The 23493-nt window shown below is 40.9% G+C and overlaps 3 long non-coding RNA genes across 4 annotated transcripts in view; 1 reads left to right on the forward strand and 2 right to left on the reverse strand.

Moving 5' to 3' along the window:
* LOC111560780 overlaps positions 1–1136 on the reverse strand; it is a 20410-nt gene extending 19274 nt beyond the window's left edge. Inside the window, exon 1 of the long non-coding RNA XR_002742786.2 lies at positions 1074–1136. This is a non-coding gene — a long non-coding RNA (uncharacterized LOC111560780). The remainder of the gene's footprint in view (positions 1–1073) is intronic.
* On the forward strand, positions 636–21118 carry LOC123385811. Of its 2 annotated transcripts, none has more exons than XR_006598864.1 (3): positions 636–784; positions 13091–13272; positions 20749–21118. It is a non-coding gene; the product is annotated as an uncharacterized LOC123385811 (long non-coding RNA). The 2 variants fall into 2 exon arrangements; XR_006598865.1 differs by lacking the exon at positions 20749–21118 and adding an exon at positions 16154–16215.
* The window catches only part of LOC123385812, an 8744-nt gene continuing 6000 nt past the window's right edge, over positions 20750–23493 (reverse strand). Inside the window, exon 4 of the long non-coding RNA XR_006598866.1 lies at positions 20750–20877. This is a non-coding gene — a long non-coding RNA (uncharacterized LOC123385812). The remainder of the gene's footprint in view (positions 20878–23493) is intronic.

The following is a 23493-nucleotide window of genomic DNA, read 5'->3' on the forward strand; positions in this document are numbered from 1 at the left end:
TGATTTGTGTATTGTTTTAATTTGCTAAGTTGGGGCGTAATTTTTAATGCCTCAGGTCAATATAGCAGGTCAATAACATTTACCATCTCAAGCAAAGAGGGAAACAAAGTCTGCCCTCAAACTCTGGGGTTTTGAGTTCTCAAAGTGGGTTGGGAACTCACTATGAGGTAGCCGATTATCCTGAATTCACCGAGACAGAGTTTCTGAAGAACACGGTCTAGGGTTAGGCATGTCTTTAATATAGTACCTAGGGTTTATCTCAAGACCTCGGGAAAGAATGCCAGAACCAGAAAAGCCATGATTTCTCTGGGATCCTGGCTGAAGTTGAAGTCACTGGTTGGGAGGAAATCTACCCCCTTTGGTGACAAAGAGTAGGAAGTGATAAGTGCGAGATGGAGAAGCACATTCAGGTCTTCATTCACTGATAACTCTGGTTTCAGAATAGGATTACCATATGGGGGGCACCTGGGTGGCTCAGTTGGTTAAGTATTCAACTCTTGATCTCAGCTGAGGTCTTGTCTCAGGGTGTTGATTGATCTCAGGGTAAGGAAATGAAGCCTTGCATTGGGCTCCAAGCTCGGTGTGGAGCCTGCTTCAAAAAAAAAAAAAAAAAAAAAAAAAAGGAAGGGGGAGGAGCCAAGACGGCAGAACAGCATGGAAGTTTTTTCTGTGTCTGGTGTCCCTGAGATACCGCCAGACCAACAATAAACCATCCTGCACACCTAGAAAACTGATCTGAGGAATAACACAACAATCTGCACAACTTGAACCACGGAATCAGCAGGTGTGTGGCACAGAGAGGTGAACTGGGGGAGAGAGAAGCTGTGGAGGTCAGGGAGGCACTTTTGCCGTGGAGAGAGGATGGAGACGGGGGCGGGGAGGGGGGGTGGGGTAGGGAGAGAATACAGGAAAAGCATCCCCCCCAACCCACAAGCAGCTGGAGAGAAAGTGGAAAAGTGGAAACAGTCACAGGGACTGAACTAAAAAGGGAGAAAGGAGAAAGGAGAGGGTTGAAATTCCATTAAGACTATAAACAGGGGGGGCACAGAGTCTGAAACTCTGCAGCTCGATACCTGGTGGTGCTCTGATGGGAAGGGCAGATCCTCAGGAGCAGAGTGGGGCCCGGGGTTCTTCAGGCCACATGGGGAGAGGCGGTTCCCCTGCTGGGAGGACACCTGGTAGAGGCTGTGTGGGTCCCCAAAGGCAAGGCCCCAGTGGACCCGGGAGAACAGCCACATTCGCTGGTGCTGGAACAAGGTCGTTAAGGGTGAAGCCTGGTGCCAGGTGTGTGTTGTGAGTTTCCATAGTCCTTGAAATGCTGCTGCTGCACTATCTCGCAAACCTTTTCTGGGGCGGGCTGGCACCCGGCCGCAGTCTCTTGGCTTCGGCAGCAGCAGGGTTCCATGAATGTTCCTGGGTGTGGCCGGCACTGGCCAGTGCTCGGTGAGAACGTCCCGCAGAGGAGCCGAGCGGGTCAGAGCTGTGGTCCCTCAGAAGTAAGGGGTCAGTAAACATAGCCGCAGCTGAGATAAAACTCAGGAGGGAAAGGCTGCCTGGGGCTTGGTCACCGACAGCGTAAAAGCGGGAGCGGTCAGAGGCCGAAGACAAAGGACGGGGGCACAATTGCGCATCGGGGAGAACAGAGTTGGATACTAGCGACTGAGTTGCTGGGTGTCAGGGCCACTGTTCCTGCGCATGCGCATAAGTACCTACAAGCACCAAAGCAATCCTCCCCAGTAAGCTAGGCAGCGCCATCTAGCGGAGAATGGAGCCGTCACACTAAGCCCTGCCCAACTGGGCCAACCTCACTCTTCAGGAACACAAGTCTCTCCCCCTGCTTAGTTTATGGACTATAACGTGCTTCATAGTTTGACTTATAGGGGAAAACAAAGTAATTTCAGTAGTATTTCAGTCTATTTGCTGGTCCATCTATTCAATTTTCTTTCTTTTCTTTTTTTTTCCTTTTTTCCTTTCTTTTTTCTTTTTTCTCTTTTTTGTTTCTTTTCTTTTTCTTGAATACAGAAAGAAATCATTTTTATTTTCAATTTTTATTAAAAATAGTTTTCTTTCATTTTTTTTACTATATTTTTATTTTTGTGTGAATTTTTTTCAAATTCTATTTTACTTCCATCATTTCATTTTAGTCTATTCAGTGTATTCATTTTTTCAAATTTTCAAACTATTTCCTTTTTTTTCTATTTTTCTTTCCCTTTTTTGTAATCTATCAAGCCCTTTTCAACACCCAGACAAAAACACACCTAGGATCTAGCATCATTTATTTGATTTGTGTGTGTGTGTTTGTTTTTAATTTTTTAATTTTAATTTTTTTAAATTTAATTATTTTACCTAATTAATTCTTTTTCTCCCTTAAAAATGACGAAGCAAAGGAATTCACCCCAAAAGAAAGATCAGGAAGAAACGACAGCCAGGGACTTAACCAACACAGATACAAGCAAGATGTCTAAACCAAAATTTAGAATCACAATAATAACAATACTAGCTGGGATTGAAAACAGATTATAATCCCTTTCTCTGGAGATAAAAGCAGTAAAAGATAGTCAGGATGAAATAAAAAATGCTATAACTGAGCTGCAAACTTGAATGGAGGCCACAGTGGCAAAGATGGATGAGGCAGAACAGAGAATCAGCAATATAGAGGTCAAACTTAAAGAGAATAATGAAGCAGAAAAAAAGAGGGAGATGAAGGCAAAAGAGCACGATTTAAGAATTAGAGAAATCAGGGACTCATTAAAAAGGAACAACATCAGAATCATAGGGGTCCCAGAAGAGGAAGAGAGAGAAATAGGGGTAGAAGGGTTATGGGACCAAATCATAGCAGAAAACTTTCCTAACCTGGGGAAAGACACAGACATTAAAATTCAGGAAGCACAGAGGACTCCCATTAGATTCAACAAAAACTGACCATGAACAAGGCATATCATCACAAAATACTCAGGCAAGGAGAGAATCATGAAACCACAAGGGAAAAAAGTCCTTAATCTACAAGGGAAGACAGATCAGGTTTGCAGCAGACATATCCACAGAAATGTGGCAGGGCAGAAAGGAGTGGTGGGATATATTCAATGTGCTGAATCAGAAAAATATACAGCTAATAATTTTTTTTTAATTTGAAATTTATTGTCAAACTGGTTTCCATACAACACCCAGTGCTCATCCCAGCAGGTGCCCTCCTCAATACCCACCACCCACCCTCCCCTCCCTCCTACCCCCCATCAACCCTCAGTTTATTCTCAGTTTTTAAGAGTCTCTTATGGTTTGCTCCCTCCCTCTCTAACTTTTTCCCCCCTTCCCCTACCCCATGGTCTTCTGCTAAGTTTCCCAGGATCCACATAAGAGAAAAAACATGGTGTCTTTCTCTGTATGACTTATTTCACTTAGCATAACACTCTCCAGTTCCATCCACGTTGCTACAAAAGGCCATATTTCATTCTTTCTCATTGCCACATAGTATTCCATTGTGTATATAAACCACAACTTCTTTATCCATTCGTCAGTTGATGGACATTTAGGCTCTCTCCATAATTTGGCTGTTGTTGAAAGTGCTGCTATAAACATTGGGGTACAAGTGCCCTTATGCATCAGCACCCCTGTATCTGTTGGGTAAATTCCTAGCAGTGCTATTGCTGGGTCATAGGGTAGATCTATTTTTAATTTTTTGAGAAATCTCCACACTGTTTTCCAGAGCAGCCGCACCAGTTTGCATTCCCACCAACAGTGCAAGAGGGTTCCCATTTCTCCATATCCTCGCCAGCATCTATAGTCTCCTGATTTGTTCATTTTAGCCACTGTAACTGGTGTGAGGTGATATCTCAGTGTGGTTTTGATTTGTATTTCCCTGATGAGGAGTAACGTTGAGCATCTTTTCATGTGTCTGCTGGCCATCTGGATGTCTTCTTTTTTTTTTTTAATTTTTTTTTAACGTTTATTTATTTTTGAGACAGAGAGAGACAGAGCATGAATGGGGGAGGAGCAGAGAGAGAGGGAGACACAGAATCGGAAGCAGGCTCCAGGCTCTGGGCCATCAGCCCAGAGCCCGATGCGGGGCTCGAACTCACAGACCGTGAGATCGTGACCTGAGCTGAAGTCGGACACTCAACCGACTGAGCCACCCAGGCGCCCCTCTGGATGTCTTCTTTAGAGAACTGTCTATTTATGTCTTCTGCCCATTTTTTCACTGGATTATTTGTTTTTTGGGTGTGGAGTTTGGTCAGTTCTTCATAGATTTTGGACACTAGCCTTTTGTCTGATATGTCATTTGCAAATATATTTTCCCATTCCATCAGTTGCCTTTTAGTTTTGTTGATTGTTTCCTTTGCAGTGCAGAAGCTTTTTATCTTCATGAGGTCCCAATAGTTCATTTTTGCTTTTAATTCCCTTGCCTTTGGAGAAGTATCAAGTAAGAAATTGCTGCGGCTGAGGTCAGAGAGGTTTTTCTCCTGCTTTCTTCTCTAGGGTTTTGATGGTTTCCTGTCTCACATTCAGACTCTTCATCCATTTTGAATTTATTTTTGTGAATGGTGTAAGAAACTGTTCTAGTTTCATTCTTCTGCATGTTGCTGTCCATTTCTCCCAGCACCATTCGTTAAAATAGCCAAGAATTCTTTATCCATCAAGGCTGTCATTCAAAATAGAAGGAGAGATAGAAAGTTTCCCAGGCAAACAAAAATGACAGGAGTTTGTGACCACTAAACCAGCCCTGCAAGAAATTTTAAGGGGGACTCTCTGAGGGGGTAAAAGAGGGAAAAAAACACCAAACAAACAAATAAAGACCAAAAGCAACAGAGACTAGAAAGGACCAGAGAACACCACCAGAAACTCCAACTCTACAAGCAAGATAATGGCAATAAATTCCTGTCTTTCCGTACTGACTCTAAACGTCAATGGACTCAATGCTCCAACCAAAAGACATAGGGTAACAGAATGGATAAGAAAACAAGATCCATCTATATGGTGTTTACAAGAGACCCACTTGAGACCTAAAGACACCTTCAGACTGAAAGTAAGGCGATGGAGAACCATCTATTATGCTAATGGTCGACAAAAGAAAGCCAGAGTAGCCATACTTATATCAGACAATCTAGACTTTAAAATAAAGACTGTATCAAGAGATGCAGAAGGGCATTATATCATAATCAAGGGGTATATCCACCAAGAAGACCTAACAATTGTAAACATTTATGTGCCAAATGTGCAGGCACCCAAATATATAAATCAATTAATCACAAATATAAAGAAACTCGATAGTAATACCATAATAGTCAGAGACTTCAACACCCCACTCACAGCAATGAACAGATAATCTAATAAAAAAATCAACACGGAAACAATGGCTTTGAATGACACACTGGACCAAATGGACTTAACAGATATATTCAGAACATTTCATCCTAAAGCAGCAGAATATACATTATTCTCCAGTGCACATTGAATATTCTCCAGAATAGACCATATACTGGGACACAAATCAGCCCTCAACAAGTGCAAAAAGATCGAGATCATACTGTGCATATTTTCAGACCACAATGCTATGAAACTCAAAATCAACCACAAGAAAAAATTTGGAAAGATAACAAATACTTGGAGACTGAAGAACATCCTACTAAAGAAGGAATGGGCCAACCAAGCAGTTAAAGAGGAAATTAAAAAGTACATGGAAGCCAATGAAAATGATAACACCACAGCCCAAAACCTCTGGGATGCAGCCAAGGTGGTCACAAGGGGGAAGCATATAGCAATCCAGGCCTTCCTAAAGAAGGAAGAAGGGTCTCAGATGCATGACCTAACCTTACACCTTAAAGAGCTGGAAAAAGAACAGCAAATAAAACCCAAAACCGGCAGAAGACAGGAAATAATGAAGATTAGAGCAGAAATCAATGCTATTGAAACCAAACAAACAGTAGAACAGATCAATGAAACCAGGAGCTGGTTCTTTGAAAGAATTAACAAAATTGATAAACCACTAGCCAGTTTGATCAAAAAGAAAAAGAAAAGGACCCAAATAAATAAAATCAACAATGAAAGAGGAGAGATCACAACCAACACAGCAGAAATACAAACAATATAAGAGAATATTATGAGCAATTGTATGCCAATAAAATGGGCAATCTGGAAGAAATGGACAAATTTCTAGAAACATATACACTACCAAAACTGAAACAGGAAGAAATAGAAAATTTGAACACACCCATAACCAAAAAGAAACCGAATTAGTAATCAAAAATCTGCCAAAAAAAAAAAAATACAAGAGTTCAGGGCCAGATGGCTTTCCAGGGGAATTCTATCAAACACTTAAGGAAGAGTTAACACCTATTCTCTTGAATCTTGAAGCTGTTCCAAAAAATAGAAATAGAAGGAAAACTTCCAAATTCTTTCTTTGAAGCCAGCGTTACCTTGATTCCAAAACCAAAGACCCCCCACTAAAAAGGAGAACTATAGACCAATTTCCCTGATGAACATGGATGCAAAAATCCTCAACAAGATATTAGCCAACCGGATCCAACAATACATCAAAAAAATTATTCACCACGACCAAGTGGGATTTATACCTGGGATGCAGGGCTGGTTCAATATCTGCAAAACAATCAGTGTGATCCATCACATCAATAAAAGAAAGGATAAGAACCACATGATCCTTTCAATAGATGCAGAGAAAGCATTTGACAAAATACAGCATCCTTTCTTGATAAAAACCCTCAAGAAAGTAAGGATAGAAGGATCATACCTCAAGATCATAAAAGCCATATATGAAAGACCCAACGCTATTATCATCCTCAATGGGGAAAAACTGAGAGCTTTCCCCCTAAGGACAGGAACAAGACAGGGATGTCCACTCTCACCAATGTTACTCAACATAGTATTGGAAGTCTTAGTCTCAGCAATCAGACAACACCAAGAAATAAAAGGCATCCAAATCAGCCATGAGGAGGTCAAACTTTCACTCTTTGCAGATGACATGACACTCTATATGGAAACCCAAAAGATTCCACCAAGAAACTGCTAGAACTGATTCATGAATTCAGCAAAGTTTCAGGATATAAAATCAATGCACAGAAATAGGTTGCATTCCCACACACCAAGAATGAAGCAAAAGAAAGAGAAATCAAGGAATCAATCCCATTTACAATTGCATCAAAACCATAAAATACCTAGGAATAAATCTAACCCAAGAGGTGAAAAATCTATACACTGAAAACTATAGAAAGCTTATGAAAGAAATTGAAGAATACACAAAAAATTGGAAAAATATTCCATGCTCCTGGATAGGAAGAACACATATTGTTAAAATGTCGATACTACCCAAAGCAATCTACATATTCAATGCAACTCCTATCAATAACACTAGCATTCTTCACAGAGCTAGAACAAATGATCCTAAAATTTGTATGGAACCAGAAAAGACCCTGAATAGCCAAAGCAATCTTGAAAAAGAAAACCAAAGCAGGAGGCATCACAATCCCAGACTTCAAGCTGTAGTACAAAGCTGTAATCATCAAGGCAGTATGGTACTGGCATAAAAACAGACACTGAGATCAATGAACAGAATAGAGAACCCAGAAATGTACCCACAAACGTATAGCCAACTACTCTTTGACAAAGCAGGAAAGAATATCTAATGGAATAAAGACAGTTTCTTCAGCAAGTGGTGCTGGGAAAACTGGACAGCGACATGCAGAAGAATGAACCTGGACCACTTTCTTATACCATACACAAAAATAAACTCAAAATGGATGAAAAACATAAATGTAAGATAGGAAGCCATCAAAATCCTCAAGGAGAAAGCAGGCAAAAACCTCTTTGATCTTGGCTGCAGCAACTTCTTACTCACCATGTCTCTGGAGGCAAGGGAAACAAAAGCAAAAATGAACTATTGGTACCTCATGAAGATAAAAAGCTTCTGCACAGCGAAGGAAACAATTAGCAAAACTAAAAGGCAACTGACGGAACGGGAGAAGATATTTGCAAACAACATATCAGATAAAGCGTTAGTATCCAAAATCCATAATGAACTTATCAAACTCAACACCCAAGAAACAAATAACCTAGTGAAGAAATGGGCAAAAGACATGAATAGACACTTCTCCAAAGAAGACATCCAGGTGGCCAACTGACACATGAAAAGATGCTCCACATGACTCATCATCAGGGAAATACAAATCAAAACCACAGTAAGATACCACCTCACACCTGTCAGAATGGCTAACATGAACAACTCAGGCAACAACAGATGTTGACTAGGATGAGGAGAAAGAGGATCTTTTTTGCACTGCTGGTGGGAATGCAAACTGGTGCAGCCACTCTGGAAAGCAGTATGGAGGTTCCTCAAAAAATTAAAAATAGAACTACCCTATGACTCAGCAATTGCATTACTACATATTTTCCAAGGGATACAGGTGTGCTGTTTCAAAGGGACACATGCACCCCAATATTTATAGCAGCACTATCAACAATAGCAAAAGTATGGAAAGAGCCCAAATGTCCATCGAGGGATGAATGGATAAAGAAGATGTGGTATACACACACACACACACACACACACACACACACACACACACACACACACTGGAGTATTACTTGGCAATCAAAAAGAATGAAATCTTGCCATTTGCAACTACGTGGATGGAACTAGAGGGTATTATGCTAAACGAAATTAGTTAGAGAAAGACAAACATCATATGACTTCACTCATATGAGGACTTTAAGACACAGAACAGATGAACATAAGGGAAAGGAAGCAAAGATAATATAAAAGCAGGGACGGGGACAAAACAGAAGAGACTCTTAAATATGGAGAACAAACAGAGGGTTACTGGAGGGGTTGTGGGAGTCGGGATGGGCTAAATGGGTAAGGAGCACTAAGGAATCTACTCCTGAAATCATTGTTGCACTACATGCTAACTAATTTGTATGTAAATTAAAAAAAAGGATTACCATATGGTTGGGAAGACAAGAATCACAAAGAAAGATGAAATTTCAGAGAGGTGATATGGGAGCAGCAAATGCTGAAGGATTTCTTTATACAGCCCAGTAGAAATGACATATTAGTGACAACAGTGGAAGAAAACCATGCTTCACTAAGACAAACAAAAATTCGAATGAATAATGCTCAATGTGGAAAATTTGAAGATTGAAAGATAAGAGTAGAAATAAATCACAGACAATCCCACTACCCACAGGTAATCAGTGTTAATATTTTTATACATTTCCCTTTGCCAGTGCATATTTTTATGTTCTTTGTATTTTTATAATATATGCAATTTTGCTTTAAGTAAAACTTCAAATTGTGAAATAATTCAAACACAGAAAATACCAACATCAAGTGTAGTGGTTTAGATTGGTGACAGTAGAATGCCCCTTCACCCACTATAATAACATTGGCTTAGACAACATAGGCATTTATTTTTCCTTCACATTAAAGACACCTGTAGGTAGCTGGTCCAATGCTGCTTTGACACTCCTACAACATCATCTTTAGTAACTCAACTTCTAGTTATCTGCTGTGCCATTCCTGAGATGCCCTCATGCTTACAATATGGCTGTTGGAGCTCTGGCAATCACATCCCACACCACAGGAATGCCTCTTCCTCTTTTAAGAGACTTCTGAAAAGTTTCCTACAACATTTTCACATCTTACTGGCTCACATTTAGTCATGTGGCTACATCTAATTGCATGGTGGGCAGAAAATTAAGTCTTATTCAAGGTGATGATGTATCCAGGTAAAAAATCTTTGCCACACCATGGAACCACCAAACAGATTTAACATATGATAACACTTGGCTAATTTGGATCTGTTTTTAAATTTTTTAATATTTGAAATTAAGAAATGAAGAATTAAAGATATAGATAGATTCTACTTTCATTGAGGATGTAGAGAGCTAGCAGTGCCACTCCTGCCCAACAAGAAAAGGCCAGACAAACTACAAAATCATAACTTTTTTTGAATCCATTTGAGAACTGAGATTGGAGTGTGATAAAGTAGACTTCCAAGGAGAGACAGGGAGAGTCAGAATACAAGCACTAGGCTTCCCTTGGCAGAGCCTGGGAGGAAGAAACACTGGTACCAAGCTAGTCAGTAAGAAGTCAACTAAAATTTTCAATGAGTTTTGGAAGGCTTAATGTGGGTTACAATGATAGTAAAGAAATCTTGGCATACCCAGACACAAGGGAAGCTTGTACTCTTTAGTAGGTTCTTCACCATGGACCTCTGTAGAGTGCTCACAAGAAAGATTGAGGCAAATAAGGGAGACCAGAAGAAGCTTGCCTGGGTTGTTTAGACCTTGAGGAGATTGGTCACCACTGCAGGAGCCTTTCCTCCTGTGGAACTAAATCTGTAAGCTGTTGAAAGAGGAGTGTTCACCCCCAGAAACACAGGTGAAGCCCCACTGTAGCTGGGGGAAAGGTAAAAGAAAAAAATCATTTTTATTTCAGGGAAAAGGGTAGAAAATAATTCTAAGCAAGAGTCCTAGACCAATATCATTAGTGGTCTCTTACTGGTAGGGAAGGTGCAGGAAGCTATCTCCTGAACAAGACCTTCTAAAGGTATAAAGCAGAGTTGTTTGCCATGGGGAAGAAGAACAGAATCACGAAGGATGTGACACTTCTGAGACCCACGCATACATGACCTTCCAGGATAACAGAGAATTTCCTCTTGACCCCGCTCTCTCACCCTATTCAGGCTAGCAAGCACTGAGTAACAAGCAATAGCAGCTTACCACTGGGGTGGGAACAAAAGTATCAAAGGAGAACTCCTGCATGGTGCAGGCACACAGGGAAGGTTGAAAGCTAAGACTGGAACAAAAATATTGAGAAAAATCCTCTGACATCCGACCCCCACACTAAGCACAAGGTAACACTAGAGGAATCTGAAGCCTGAAGGTAACCATAGGAGCAAACAAAACTCAAACCCTACTCACTATCTGACTAGGTCAACATGACCACCACACTAATGACCTACCAAAAGAAGACATGTGTCCATTTCCCAGCATAAATACTATCTACCTCAGTTGTTACTGTTCTAAACACACCGTCCATTCAATAAAAAAATTATAAGATATACATATAGGAAAATAACTCACTGTTAAAAGACAAAGATGAACAAAACCAAGCTCAGAGACTATCCAAATGTTGAACTACCCGGGAGTTTAAAGTAACTACGATTATGTGTTAAAGGCTCTAGTGGAAAATGTGGACAGCATGCATAAAAAGATGGGGGATTTCAGCAGAGAGATGGAAAATATAAGAAAGAGTCAAATAGAACGCCTAGAAATAAAAGCAAGGTAACAGAGATGAAGAATTCTGTCAATGAGCAATTCAGGGGACTTTATGCTACCGAGGAAAGAATGAATGAACCTGAAGACAGGTCAATAGAAATTACCCAAATGAAAACAGGAGCCTTTCCTCCTGTGGAACGAAATCTGTAAGCTGTTGAAAGAGGAGTGAAAGAGAAAATAAAAACGAAAAAAATTAAAAAGGCCCGAGCATCCAAGAGTTATAGGACAATACCAAATGATCTAACATATGTAAAACGGAATCTTTGAAGAAGAGAGAAAGAATGAGGTAGAAGATATGGACAAAATTTACCACTCTTCATCCCATTTTCTTCCTTTTTTCTTCCTTCCTTTTCTCTCTCTCTCTTTTTCCCTCTCTCTTTCTTTCAGATTTTATTTTTAGTAGTCTCTATGACTTGAACTCATGACCCTGAGATCAAGAATCACATGCTTCACTGACTGAGCCAGCCAAGCACCCCATCCCATTTTGTTTCTGTTCTCACCAGTAATCATGTGTCCTGAAGCTAGTGTGTATCCTTCCCATCATGTTTTCATACTTAGTATACCTGGATGTGTCTGAAACAATATATGGTATCATTTGTGTTTTCAGAATATATAGAAATGACATCGTGGTATCTTTCTTTGCAATTTAGTTTTTTTAATTATAAAATTAATATTGGTTTAACTACTATATAATATCCCACTGGTTTATTTATCCATTCCCCCAATGATGGAAAAATAGGTTTAATTTATAATATTATAAACAATGTTGCAATTAATATTTTTGCATATGAAGTCTTGTGAACATGTGACTTCCATAATTTCTTCCCCAGCATGTAATTCTGAGTTGAAAACAAGCAGTTTTGAATATTACATAATGCCATTAAATTGTTCATTAAAGCAACTGACTTGATTTACACTTCTGCTAGCAATGAACAGCACTGTTTTATTCTCGACATGTTCACGCTTAGTATTATCAGACTCTTACTTGTTGCCAAGTTATGGGTGTAAAATTATATTTTAATGTTGTTTTCATTTTCATTTCCCCTGAATATTTTCAAAAAAAATTTTTTTAATGTTTATTTACTTGAGAGAGAAAGAGAGAGAGAGAGAGTGCATGTGAGTGGGGAGGGACAGAGAGAGAGGGAGAGAGAAAATCCCAAGCAGGATCTGTGCTGTCAGCACAGAGCCCAATGTGGGCCTTAATCTCACAAAGTGTGAAATCACGACCTGAGCCCAAATTAAGAGTTGGATGCTTAACTGACTGAGCCACCCAGGCGCCCCTCCACTGAACATCTTTTTTATATGTTCATTGGATGTTTCAGTTTCTGTTTATGTAAACTGCCTGATCATATCCTTTGTCCATTTTAATATGACTGTCTTTAAAATTTTTTTGTAATATTTCTTTATCTTAGTCAATTAATCTTTGTTGATTATATGCTTATCTATGGCTGTCCTTTTATTTTTGTTATGGACTTCTTTTTTTTATCCAGAGGTTATAATTGTAATTTGTAAAATGTACACTTTATGGTTTGTGTTTTTTTTGTGTGTCTTATGAATTGCTTTCCTACTGTAGTATCATTAAGTTACATTTTCTTATATTTTCTTCCAAAAGTGCTAGAAATACTGTTTTTCACATTTGCGATTTGTTTTATGTGAGGCAGGGTCTAATTTATCACTTTCCGCATGATGCCAATTATCCCAGTAGTATATTTTAAATTGTGTTTTCTTTCCCCAGTGGTTTCAAATACCACTGCTGTTGAGTTCCAAGTTACCACTGATATGTGGGTGGGTCTGTTTCCAGTGTTCTTGTTCTGCCAGAGGTGTCTGGGCCCGCTGAAAACACAGCTGTGAGAAATGAGGTTTTGAGGAACTTCGATTCCCAGCGAACATACTGGGCATAGACTCAACATACTTGGACCACTTCCAAAACACTACAGATTGTCCCTGTCACTAAGTACAAGGTGCAAGTCACGTGCTGGAGACGTGAGTACGATTCCATGCTTTTGGGAAAAAGGTAAACGGAACGTTAGCCTGTCCTGGTCCTATGTCCCGCTCCCTCTTTTCCTCTACCTTTATCTGAATTGCTGAAATTTTCACCATAGCCTAGTTATTAAAAAGTAAGCCATGTGATAGAAGAGGCAACATACCTACTTATCAGAGTAGGAAATGGGTTTAAGGAAATAGAACAGTTTCCTTTATTTTTATTTTTTTCTCATAGGGTAATAGAATGGGAGACTAGAAGAAATCTTTGAGATCGTCTGGTATATTTCTTTTTTTTTTTCAACGTTTATTTATTTTTGGGACAGAGAGAGACAGAGCATGAACGGGGGAGGGGCAGAGAGAGAGGGAGACACAGAATCGGAAACAGGCTCCATGCTCTGAGCCATCAGCCCAGAGCCCGACGCGGGGCTCGAACTCACGGACCGCGAGATCGTGACCTGGCTGAAGTCAGACGCTTAACCGACTGCGCCACCCAGGCGCCCCAACGTCTGGTATATTTCTAAATGGGTAGAGAAACCCATGAAAAGATGCCTGGGAAAGTTTATATTTATACCAGTTGTTCCAGAATAATAATCAACATTACCTTCTTTCAGAATCAAAACGTCTTGGTTTGGATAATAAATTATATGATCATCCTATTGCTGAGAAAACACATTCCTGTCAGTTAAAGGATTATGTTAAAACAATGTTTTTATTAGTCACAAATGGATACTGTTAACAACAGATTTCCTTAATGCTTCCCCTGGGAAATATATTCAATTGCAAGTATATCTAAAAATTTTTCTTAGTAAGTATGATGTGAATTTGAGGTCTGGACTAAAAATACACCTGGGAAAGCACAATTAATATTTAATTGGTTTGAAGACACAAAATGGGGTAACTACATGGTTGAAGACAGAGCGAAACTATACTCTAGGGGGTCTAGTCACCTACAGTTCCTCATACAGATACTGCAGGTGCTGTCATGAGGCTGAACTTCAAGTCCCTTGACTGTTTATTGCTCTTTCTATGTTGCTTTCCTTGACAGTTTATATCGTAGGGTCTGGCAATAATGCTGGACTGAGCTAATATATACCCCTACCTTCTATCACAAATGTATAGAAATGTTGGATATACTATCTATATATGTAGTTTATCCAACATGTGTATACACATATATACATACATACACACATATAAACTACATGTATAATTCATAAAAACGCATACATACAATTCACACACATTCTTATATATTTACATAAAAATAAAGGTAAAGAAAAAAAATAAAGGTAAAGAATGATTTCTTACGAAGAGCCAAAAAATCAGTTAACCAGAAAGGAGTACGTTGGTAAATGTAAGCATATTAAAGACTTTTCTATTTATCAAAAGACAACCATTAAGAGAGTGAAGATACGGGGGCGCCTGGGTGGCTGAGTTGGTTAAGCCTCCGACTTCGGCTCAGGTCATGATCTCACAGTTTGTAGGTTTGAGCCCCGCATTGAGTTGTGCCGAAGGCTCAGAGCCTGGAGCCTGCTTCAGATTCTGTGTCTCCCTCTCTCTCTGCCCCTCCCCTGCTCATGCTCTCTCTCTCTCTCTCAAAAATAAATAAACATTAAAAAAAAAAAAAAAGAGTGAAGATACATGCTACAGAATGGGGAAAGATATTTGCCCCACACCTAATTGACAAATTAGTTGGAGTCAGTAGAAAAAGTCAACCAAAGAATTGAACAGGGACTTTAGTAAAAAGAGGAAGCCAGCCAAGGTCATTCTCTGTCTCCCTCTCTAACTCTAGATGAATGTAGGTGAGGGGTATACAGATGCTGAGCATACTTTTCTTTTAACATACTGGAAAATTTAAAATAAAACATTGGGAAAAATAAAAACAAAGCCACACTCAAAGAAAAAAAATAAGATTTCCAGATGACACACATGAAGAAGAGAACTCAGGAGGAGAGCAGAAAGTGTACCAGCTAATGCTACAGCGACTTAGGGAAGACCAGATTTTGATATGAGCCCTGGGAACTTGGGGCTGGGGACTGAACTCCCCTGGAGTGACAGGAAGCATGTGACACAAAGAACTACTTCATCCAAACCTCCAGATAAAACCAGATTGCAAGGAATGGCAGTTTTCTCCAAAAAGGGGGACTGGAAGAATCTTCCCAGTATCCTAAGAAAGCAGCCAGAAAGCAGGTCTCTGTCTGACGTTCTGGGTAGAGAAAAAAATCTCTCCTGAAGAACTCAAACAGCATTCCTGTGCCACAGGTGAATGTTGAATCCAAATGTTCTGTTAACTACATTATAAATGTTTATTTATCTATCTTCATTTTTGAGACAGAGAGAGACAGAGCATGAGCGGGGGAGAGGCAGAGAGAGAGAGGGAGACACAGAATCAGAAGCAGGATCCAGGCGAGCTGTCAGCACAGAGCCGGACGCGGGGCTCAAACTCGTCAACTGCGAGATCATGACCCGAAGCAAAGTCAGACACTCAACTGACTGAGCCACCCAGGCACCCCATGTTAATTACATTATAGATAGCCTGGCTTCAGACAGACGAACTCTCTATAGTATTCAACAGAAGCAAATACAAAGCTACCCTAAAGGGATACTTTCATAACCTAAGGGGCATGACGTTTCCAGTAAGTATTAAGTCATGGTAAAAAAAATAACAGTCCACGTAAGGAAACCATCCACCATGAGGAATAATTGCTAGGCACAACATGGGGAAGGGTTAGTACCTTAAGGACTTAAAATTGTATACTAATGTGAAAGAGAGGGTGACTTAAGAATCCTTAGAACAATCAAATAGATTATAGCGGAAGAAGGGGATACTATAAGAAAAGATACATTTGGAAAATATATCTTTTTTTTTTTTTTTTTTTAGGTAGCTTTCATGCCCAGCATGGAGCCCAATGTGGGTCTTGAACTCATGACCCTGAAGTGAACACCTGAGCTGAGGTCAAGAGTCAGAGGCTTAGGGTGGCTCAGTCGGTTAAGCGTCCGATTTCAGTTCAAGGCATGGTCTCACGGTTTGTGGGTTTGAACCCCACGTCATGTTCGGAGTCTGGAGCCTGCTTTAGGTTCTGTGTCTCCCTCTCTCTGCCCCTCCCCAACTCACACTCTGTCTGTCTCTCTCAAAAATTAATAAACATTAAAAAAATTTTTTTAAAAGGAGTCAGATGCTTAACTGACTGAGCCATGAAGGCACCCCCAAATGAAACTTTTAACAATTAAAAATAGAATTTCTCAAAAAAAATAATTTTCTCGTTGAAATTAGAAAAGCCCTCTGTGGACGGGATAAATAGCAGGTTACACACGTCTGATGAAATAATTAGTGAACTGGAAGTTTGTTTTGAGGAAATTGCCCAGAATGCCACAGATTATGAAATGGGAAAGATGAAAGGAAGCTGTGAGGTGGGAAGAGAATGATCACGGAATGAGGCACACTGACACGTGTCCAAATGAAGTTTCAGAAGGACAGAAGAGAAAGAAACTGGGAAAAGCAATATTTAAAATGATGACGACAGAGAACTTTCCAGAAGGATAGACAGGTCTAACTGGAGGTGAAAATGAGATTCTTTTGTAGTTTCAGCCAGATCGAAAGATGGAGAACAAGTCAATAGGTGACAAGGGTGACCCAGTTTCAAAGTTAGCTTCTTGGTCACGAATGCAGGCCACACTAACAGATTGCAAAACTGGTTCTGACAATATGAGTCAGTTCCTGACTTTGGACCTATACACAACATGAAAGATGAAGAGGCTGGGAGAGGGAATTGTTAGCAGTTACCAATAGGCTGTATTTTCATGACCATTCACGGAGGAGGAGCAGGTCGTCGCGTCCCCCTATTTCAAACCGAGCAGTTGGACACGGCCCCTGTTTCAAGCTGAGAGAAAGTAACCTCAGTGGTGCTGCTTGGCAGGCCTGACATGTGTTTCCTGAGGTTGGAGGATCCTACGGAGGATGTAGGACTCATTCCTGAAGAATCTAAAACCAAGAGGCCGTGGTAGGGCCACTCCTGCCTGGTAGTGGAGAGACAAGCGGTGGCTGCCCTGTGTGGACCGATCTGCACTTCCGTTAACGGTGGACAAAGATGTCTGCTTTCCAAGCAGTGGAAGGGAAGATGTGAATGTGAATACATTTATAGTTTGAAAATTATACTGGACCTGGGGAGCCTGGGTGGCTCCGTCGGTTGAGCCAACTTTGGCTCAGATCATATCAGGATTCGTGAGTTTGAGCCCCTCAACAGGCTCTGTGCTATCAGTTCAGAGCCTGCTTCGGAATCCTCTGTCCTCTCTCTCTCTGCCCCTCCCCTGTGCGCGCTCTCTCTCTCGCTCTCAAATAAATAAACATTAAAAAATTATACTGGACTAGCCCCCAATTATGTCACTGTTAGGTTATTATTTGAGATTTCATGTAGGAATGGGGAAGGAACTGCAGAGAAAGTTTGAATGGACTGAAGAAAAGAATGAAATTAACTTTTTCTTATACCTTTCTGGGTCTAGCTTCATGAAAACACTGTTTGTTTGTGTTTTTTTAATGTTGATTTATTTTTTGAGAGAGAAACAGAGTGTGAGCCAGGAAGGGGCAGAGAGAGAGGGAGACACAGAATCCAAAGCAGGCTCCAGGCTCTGAGCTGTCAGAACAGAGCCCGACATGGGGCTCTAACCCATGACCCATGAGATCATGACCTGAGCCAAAGTCAGACGCTTAACCAACTGAGCCACCCAGGTGCCCCATGAAAACACTAGTTTAATATGAATCTTTAAATTGTGGAATTACAAAGGTCACAGATAATATAAACTTAACTTTCCAGACAAGGATGTATAACCTGAATCTAATGAAGAAACATTAGAGAAACCCCAAATGAGGAACATTCTATTTAAAAATTCGGGAGGGGCATGTAATAAAATGGTCCGTGTGATAAAAGACAGAGAAAGGCTGCCTAAAGAGTCTGGAGTATTGAAGGCTAAAGATTCATGGCAGCTAATCAATATCTAAGACTAGATTGGATTGTGTACTTTGGGGGTAGGGGAGATGATGCTGTATAGGGCATTACTGGGTCATTAAAAAAAACAGAATTGAAAGATTAAATACAATGTATCATTTTTAAAAGTTTATTTATTTGAGAGAGAGAGAGGGAAAGAGTGAGCATGAGCAAAGGTGTGTGTGTGTGTGTGTGTGTGTGTGTGTGTGTGTGTGTGCGTGGGGAGAGAGAGAGAGAGAGAGAGAGAGAGAGAGAGAGAGAGAGAGAGAGAGAGAATCCCAAACAAGTTCCATGCTCAGCACAGAGCCCCATGCAAGGCTCAATCTCAAGAAGTATGAGATCCTGAAGTGAGCTGATATCAAGAGCTGGACACTTAACCGACTGAACCTCTCAGGCACCCCAGTACAATGTATCATTCTTAAATTTACTACAGTTGATAAGTATACTGAGGGCTATATAAGAGAACGTCCAAGGAAATATAAAGTAGAGTATTTAGGGGTGAAGAGCATGATATATATGACTTACCTTCTTCAAATGATTTGGGAAAAATGTGTGTGTGTGTGTGTGTGTGTGTGTGTGTGTGTGTGTGTGTGTGTAAAGAGAACAAATAATAAAACAAATGGAGTAAAATGTTGACAGTTGGTGAATTTACATAACAGTATATGAGTATTCTTGTACTATCTTTATTTTGCACATTTTCTTTAAATTTGAAACTGTTTTCCAACATTCGAAAAACAAACACAAACAAATAAATAAGGAACCAGAGAGACAAAACAGATTGTCCACGGAGGAGATTATGTTGTGGACAGCAGAGTTCTCATGAACAACAGTAGAGGCCAGAGGTGAAGGGATGTAGCCTTCAGTATTCGGTGATTTTTATCCTAGCTGAACTATCCTTCAGGGGGCATGGGGCAAATAAAACATTGAGAAAATAAAAATACTTAACAGTTAATTTTTTTTATTTGTAAGTAATCTCTACACCCAATGTGGGGTTGAACTCACCACCCTGAGATCAAGAGTCGTATAATCCACTGACGGGGCCAGTCAGGTGGCCCCAGAATACTTACATGATGATTAAAACAATCACTCACTGGTTCTTGCTGAGTCACTAAAGGGTGGGCTTCAAGGAGAAAGATACAGTTCAGAAGAAAGAAGGGAGAAGAAAGGATGCAAAGTTCAGCAAAGCAATTAGTAAGTGTGAGCAAATCTAAATAAACTGCGATTAAAAAATTTTTTTAATGATTTTATTTTTGTGGTTCAAGATGTGGAATTAATACTTTATTTGGTTTTACTTTTTTAATAATTTTTTAAGGTTTACTCTTATGTATTTTTGAGAGAGAGAGAGAGCACACAGGAAGGGCAAAGAGAGAGGAAGAGAGAGAGAGAGAATCCCAAGCAGGCTCTGCACTGTCAGTGTGGAGCCTGATGTAGGGCCTAAATCCGTGAACTGTGAGATCATGACCTGAGCCGAAATCAAGAGTTGGGCACTTAACTGACTAAGCCACCCAGGGGCTCCAGGAACTAATATTTTAGACAGCAATAACATGAAAGATGGGAGAGGATGATTCAGAGTGGAAACATTTTAATATCCTAATATTTTCTTGATGGTAACCATGCAGTGTTAATGATTTAAGATAAAAGAAAAGAAACAGAATCTGTAATTTCTTAGATGGTTAGAGGAAACTAAGATGATAATGAAAACATGATACTCACCATCCCCCCACCCCCCATACACCGTCCAAAGGGCAGGAAAGGAAAGGCATAAATAGAAAAAAAAACACAAAATAAGAATGGTGGAAATGAATTCAAATATATTGGTAATCACAGGCAATGTAAATATTCATGGGATGGAAAAGCACATAGAAGTCAAAACAAACGAACCAGATCTGCCTGGGTACAAACAGCAGCCTCAGAAACATTGTACTCGACGCACAATGTGTTAGGATACACAAATTTGGAACCACTTTGTAAAATACAAAGTGACACAAAACAATGTTATTTACTGTTTGTGGATATAAACACACGTAGCAGCACAGGGAATGGAGTAATACACGCCGATTTAGTGACGATCTCAGGAGAAGATGAGAGTGGAGGGATGGGGGAAGGTGAGAGAGTGTCCCTAACTTGATCTGCAGTTTATTTTTCCTTAAAAGAACAAGTCCAAAGCAGTCACGATAAAAAGCTAACGTGGGACATGTGGGTTGTGGAATGTGGGTGTCTGTTTTATTAATTTCTGGACTTCTCTATATATTTAAAGTAATCACTCAAAACCACGAACCCTCTATATTTTATATTTAATTCCATTTTTCTGAGGACATGAGGAAGAAACAGTGCTGCTCTCCTGGAGCTCGTTTAGGTAAGGATGCAGGTTACTCTGTTTCCCTCCCCTCCCAGATTCGTGCTCCCTCCTGCCGAGTCCTCCTTCTGTAAACAGAACTCCACCAACCCGTCTTCCTCCCTCTGCTAACAGTATTTCCTGCTCTTGTCTCAACAGGCCCTGGGGGCGGTGACCGCTTCTCACCTTTGCTGGACTCTGGATGTCTTACGTACCTTGTTTGTTCCCTTGACCCTGCTGGAAACTCGGAGAACAGTACCTTTGTTGAAATGCTTGCATTTTAACCACCTGGGAAGACACAAGAAGACATTGTGAAAAATCAAAAACAATTCGCTTTTGTTTTTGTTTAGTTTATAGAACTTCTTTGCTGTGGGTGAAAAGATTGATAAGGTGACCTTCTCCATGTCCCAGCCTATTTGCACTATCTGAGCACGTGTGGTGGACAACTTCTTGATGAAAAGAGATCACGACTGACATACACGGGGAAAATTGCTCGTGCGCCAAAGATCTTACGATTCCTTGAATGGTATCAATTGTGTTTTATGATTTCCTTGTTCATCTACTTAATTAATTTTGATTGAGTGGTGCTCTGTCCCAAGAATTGTGCCAGGTAATGGGGATACATTACACGCTTCAGCAGAGAGGGCAAACCTGAGATGGGGTAAATTCTTTTTTTTAAAATTTTTTTTTCAACGTTTATTTATTTTTGGGACAGAGAGAGACAGAGCATGAACGGGGGAGGGGCAGAGAGAGAGGGAGACACAGAATAGGAAACAGGCTCCAGGCTCTGAGCCATCAGCCCAGAGCCCGACGCGGGGCTCGAACTCCCGGACCGCGAGATCGTGACCTGGCTGAAGTCGGACACTTAACCGACTGCGCCACCCAGGCGCCCCAGATGATGGGGTAAATTCTAACGGAAGCAGAGAGTGCTATGCGGTACCCAGGAGGGTTATCCACCCAAATCCTGTACTGTAAGATATGGTTTCCCAAAGGAAGTAACATCTAATCTGAAACCTGAAATTTATGTACTAGTGAGCCAGATTATGGACAACAGCCGGTGGGAGGGAATGAGTCTTAGTTTTAAGGTATTCTGGGCAGAGAGAAAAACAACTTGGGCAAAGACCAGCAGGGGATAAAAAGCATTTGGGAAATTAAAAGCATACCTCTTGGGTTAATGTATGGACTGCAGGAGAGGAGGAGAGTTGGGGCAGGAGAGGAACGCAGAGGTCAGATCACAAAAGGTCTTATAAGTAAGTTTAAGGATATGAGTGTTATGAGGTCAGTGAAAAGCTGTTAAATCTTGTAAAGTGGGTGGTGTATAGCAAAATGATATTTGCATTTAAGAAAGATTTACCCTGAGGATGAACTTGAGATAAGTAAGTGAGATATCTTAGTAGGTTCTCTGGAGTAACCCAGGCCAGAGATGATGAGCTGGGTTTGAGACAGTGAGGCTGGACAGAGTGGCTGCAGCAGAAAGGATGGCTCACGCGGGCCACCTGAACCCATCCTGTCTCAGTTAGGCAACTGCTGTCATTATAGCACAGCCCTGCAAAATGCAAACTGTCCTCTCCTTGTTGGCCTTTAACCAGACTGTGAACGCCCTGCAGGCAGGGAATATTTTGTGTCCATCTCTGTGTCTCTAGGACCTCAGCGGTGCTCAGGGAATGAATGTTCTTGAATAAGTGGATCTCGGCAACATCGTATTTTTTGATACAATGGTTACCCTCATGACTTCCAGACCCAACACTGTTAGGAGAGTTCTATAATGATTGTGAAGTCAATGTCTAGGGCTGTTTCAGAGGCACATGAAGGCGTGAGTGCTTTAACTCAGTTCTCTGTGCATATTGAAACGTGCAGGCTGTTTTTCCCTGACTCAGTTCTCTTGTGCCATCTGCTGGGATGAGCATTTCACAGCACACCAAAGCGAGATGGCCAATGAAGACAAGCCGGAAAGCTCCGTGGGAGAAGTAGCAGACAAAACCCTGGACAGCCTTACAATTTAGCTGGAGAAACAAGTCTTGTGCCCACGCAGCAATCCCTGTGCAGTGAACCTTCCCAAGATGTCCTGGGGTGTTTTCCCCAGACAAATATCCCTTTCTACCTGTTTGCGTGCAGACGATCTTAACTTTCTGCATTCTTCTTCAGCGTTTGCGACAACTTTACCATACGAGACGTTAGTATTGTTACAGGCTTTGAAATGAGGAAAGAGAAGCATGGAGGTTGAAATAAAATGCCAGCTCTGAGCTGGCCGGGTGGCCGGTCAGAATAACTTTAAACAAGGAGCCGAGTCAGAACTGAAGCCTGTTTTACTCCCAGGTGCACACTGGACTCACAAAACATCCCAGACAAAGTAAGACAGAGGTCAAGAGGGGCCAGAGGTAAGCTACTTGGTTGCAGCATGGGCAGGGTGGGTCAGGCATGGAGCTGAAAAGTCCTCAGTGCACTTACAATGCCGTTGTTGGTGCAGGGGTTAGAGGGGCCGGGGGAGCAGCGGGAACAATACTCCTGCAACGTGTGTTCCTCAATGACAGGTCAAGGGCGTGTCCCCAAGGGAACAAAATTTTGTAATTCTATGAAGATTGATAGAGCTTGCGCCTAGGCGGTACCGAAAACCTTTGGGGGACGTTGTCAAACAATAGATATTGCTATGGTGGTTGACGTGTAGTTAAAACAAAGAAACTAGCACACCATCCTCTTCTCGTTGAAACTTAAGTTATTCCTATATAAATATATGCTTGTATAAACATACAAATATATTCTTGGTGTCAAAACACCCAGCTCAGGTCATGATCTCATGGTCATGGGATTGAGCCCCTCGTTGGTCTCTGTGCTGAGTATGGAGCCTGCTTGGGATTCTCTCCCTCTCCCTTGGCCCCCCTCCCCTGCTCTCTCTCTTTCTCTCTC

The sequence above is a fragment of the Felis catus genome, chromosome B3, assembly GCF_018350175.1.
Source record: "Felis catus isolate Fca126 chromosome B3, F.catus_Fca126_mat1.0, whole genome shotgun sequence".
Classification (NCBI taxonomy): domain Eukaryota; kingdom Metazoa; phylum Chordata; class Mammalia; order Carnivora; family Felidae; genus Felis; species Felis catus.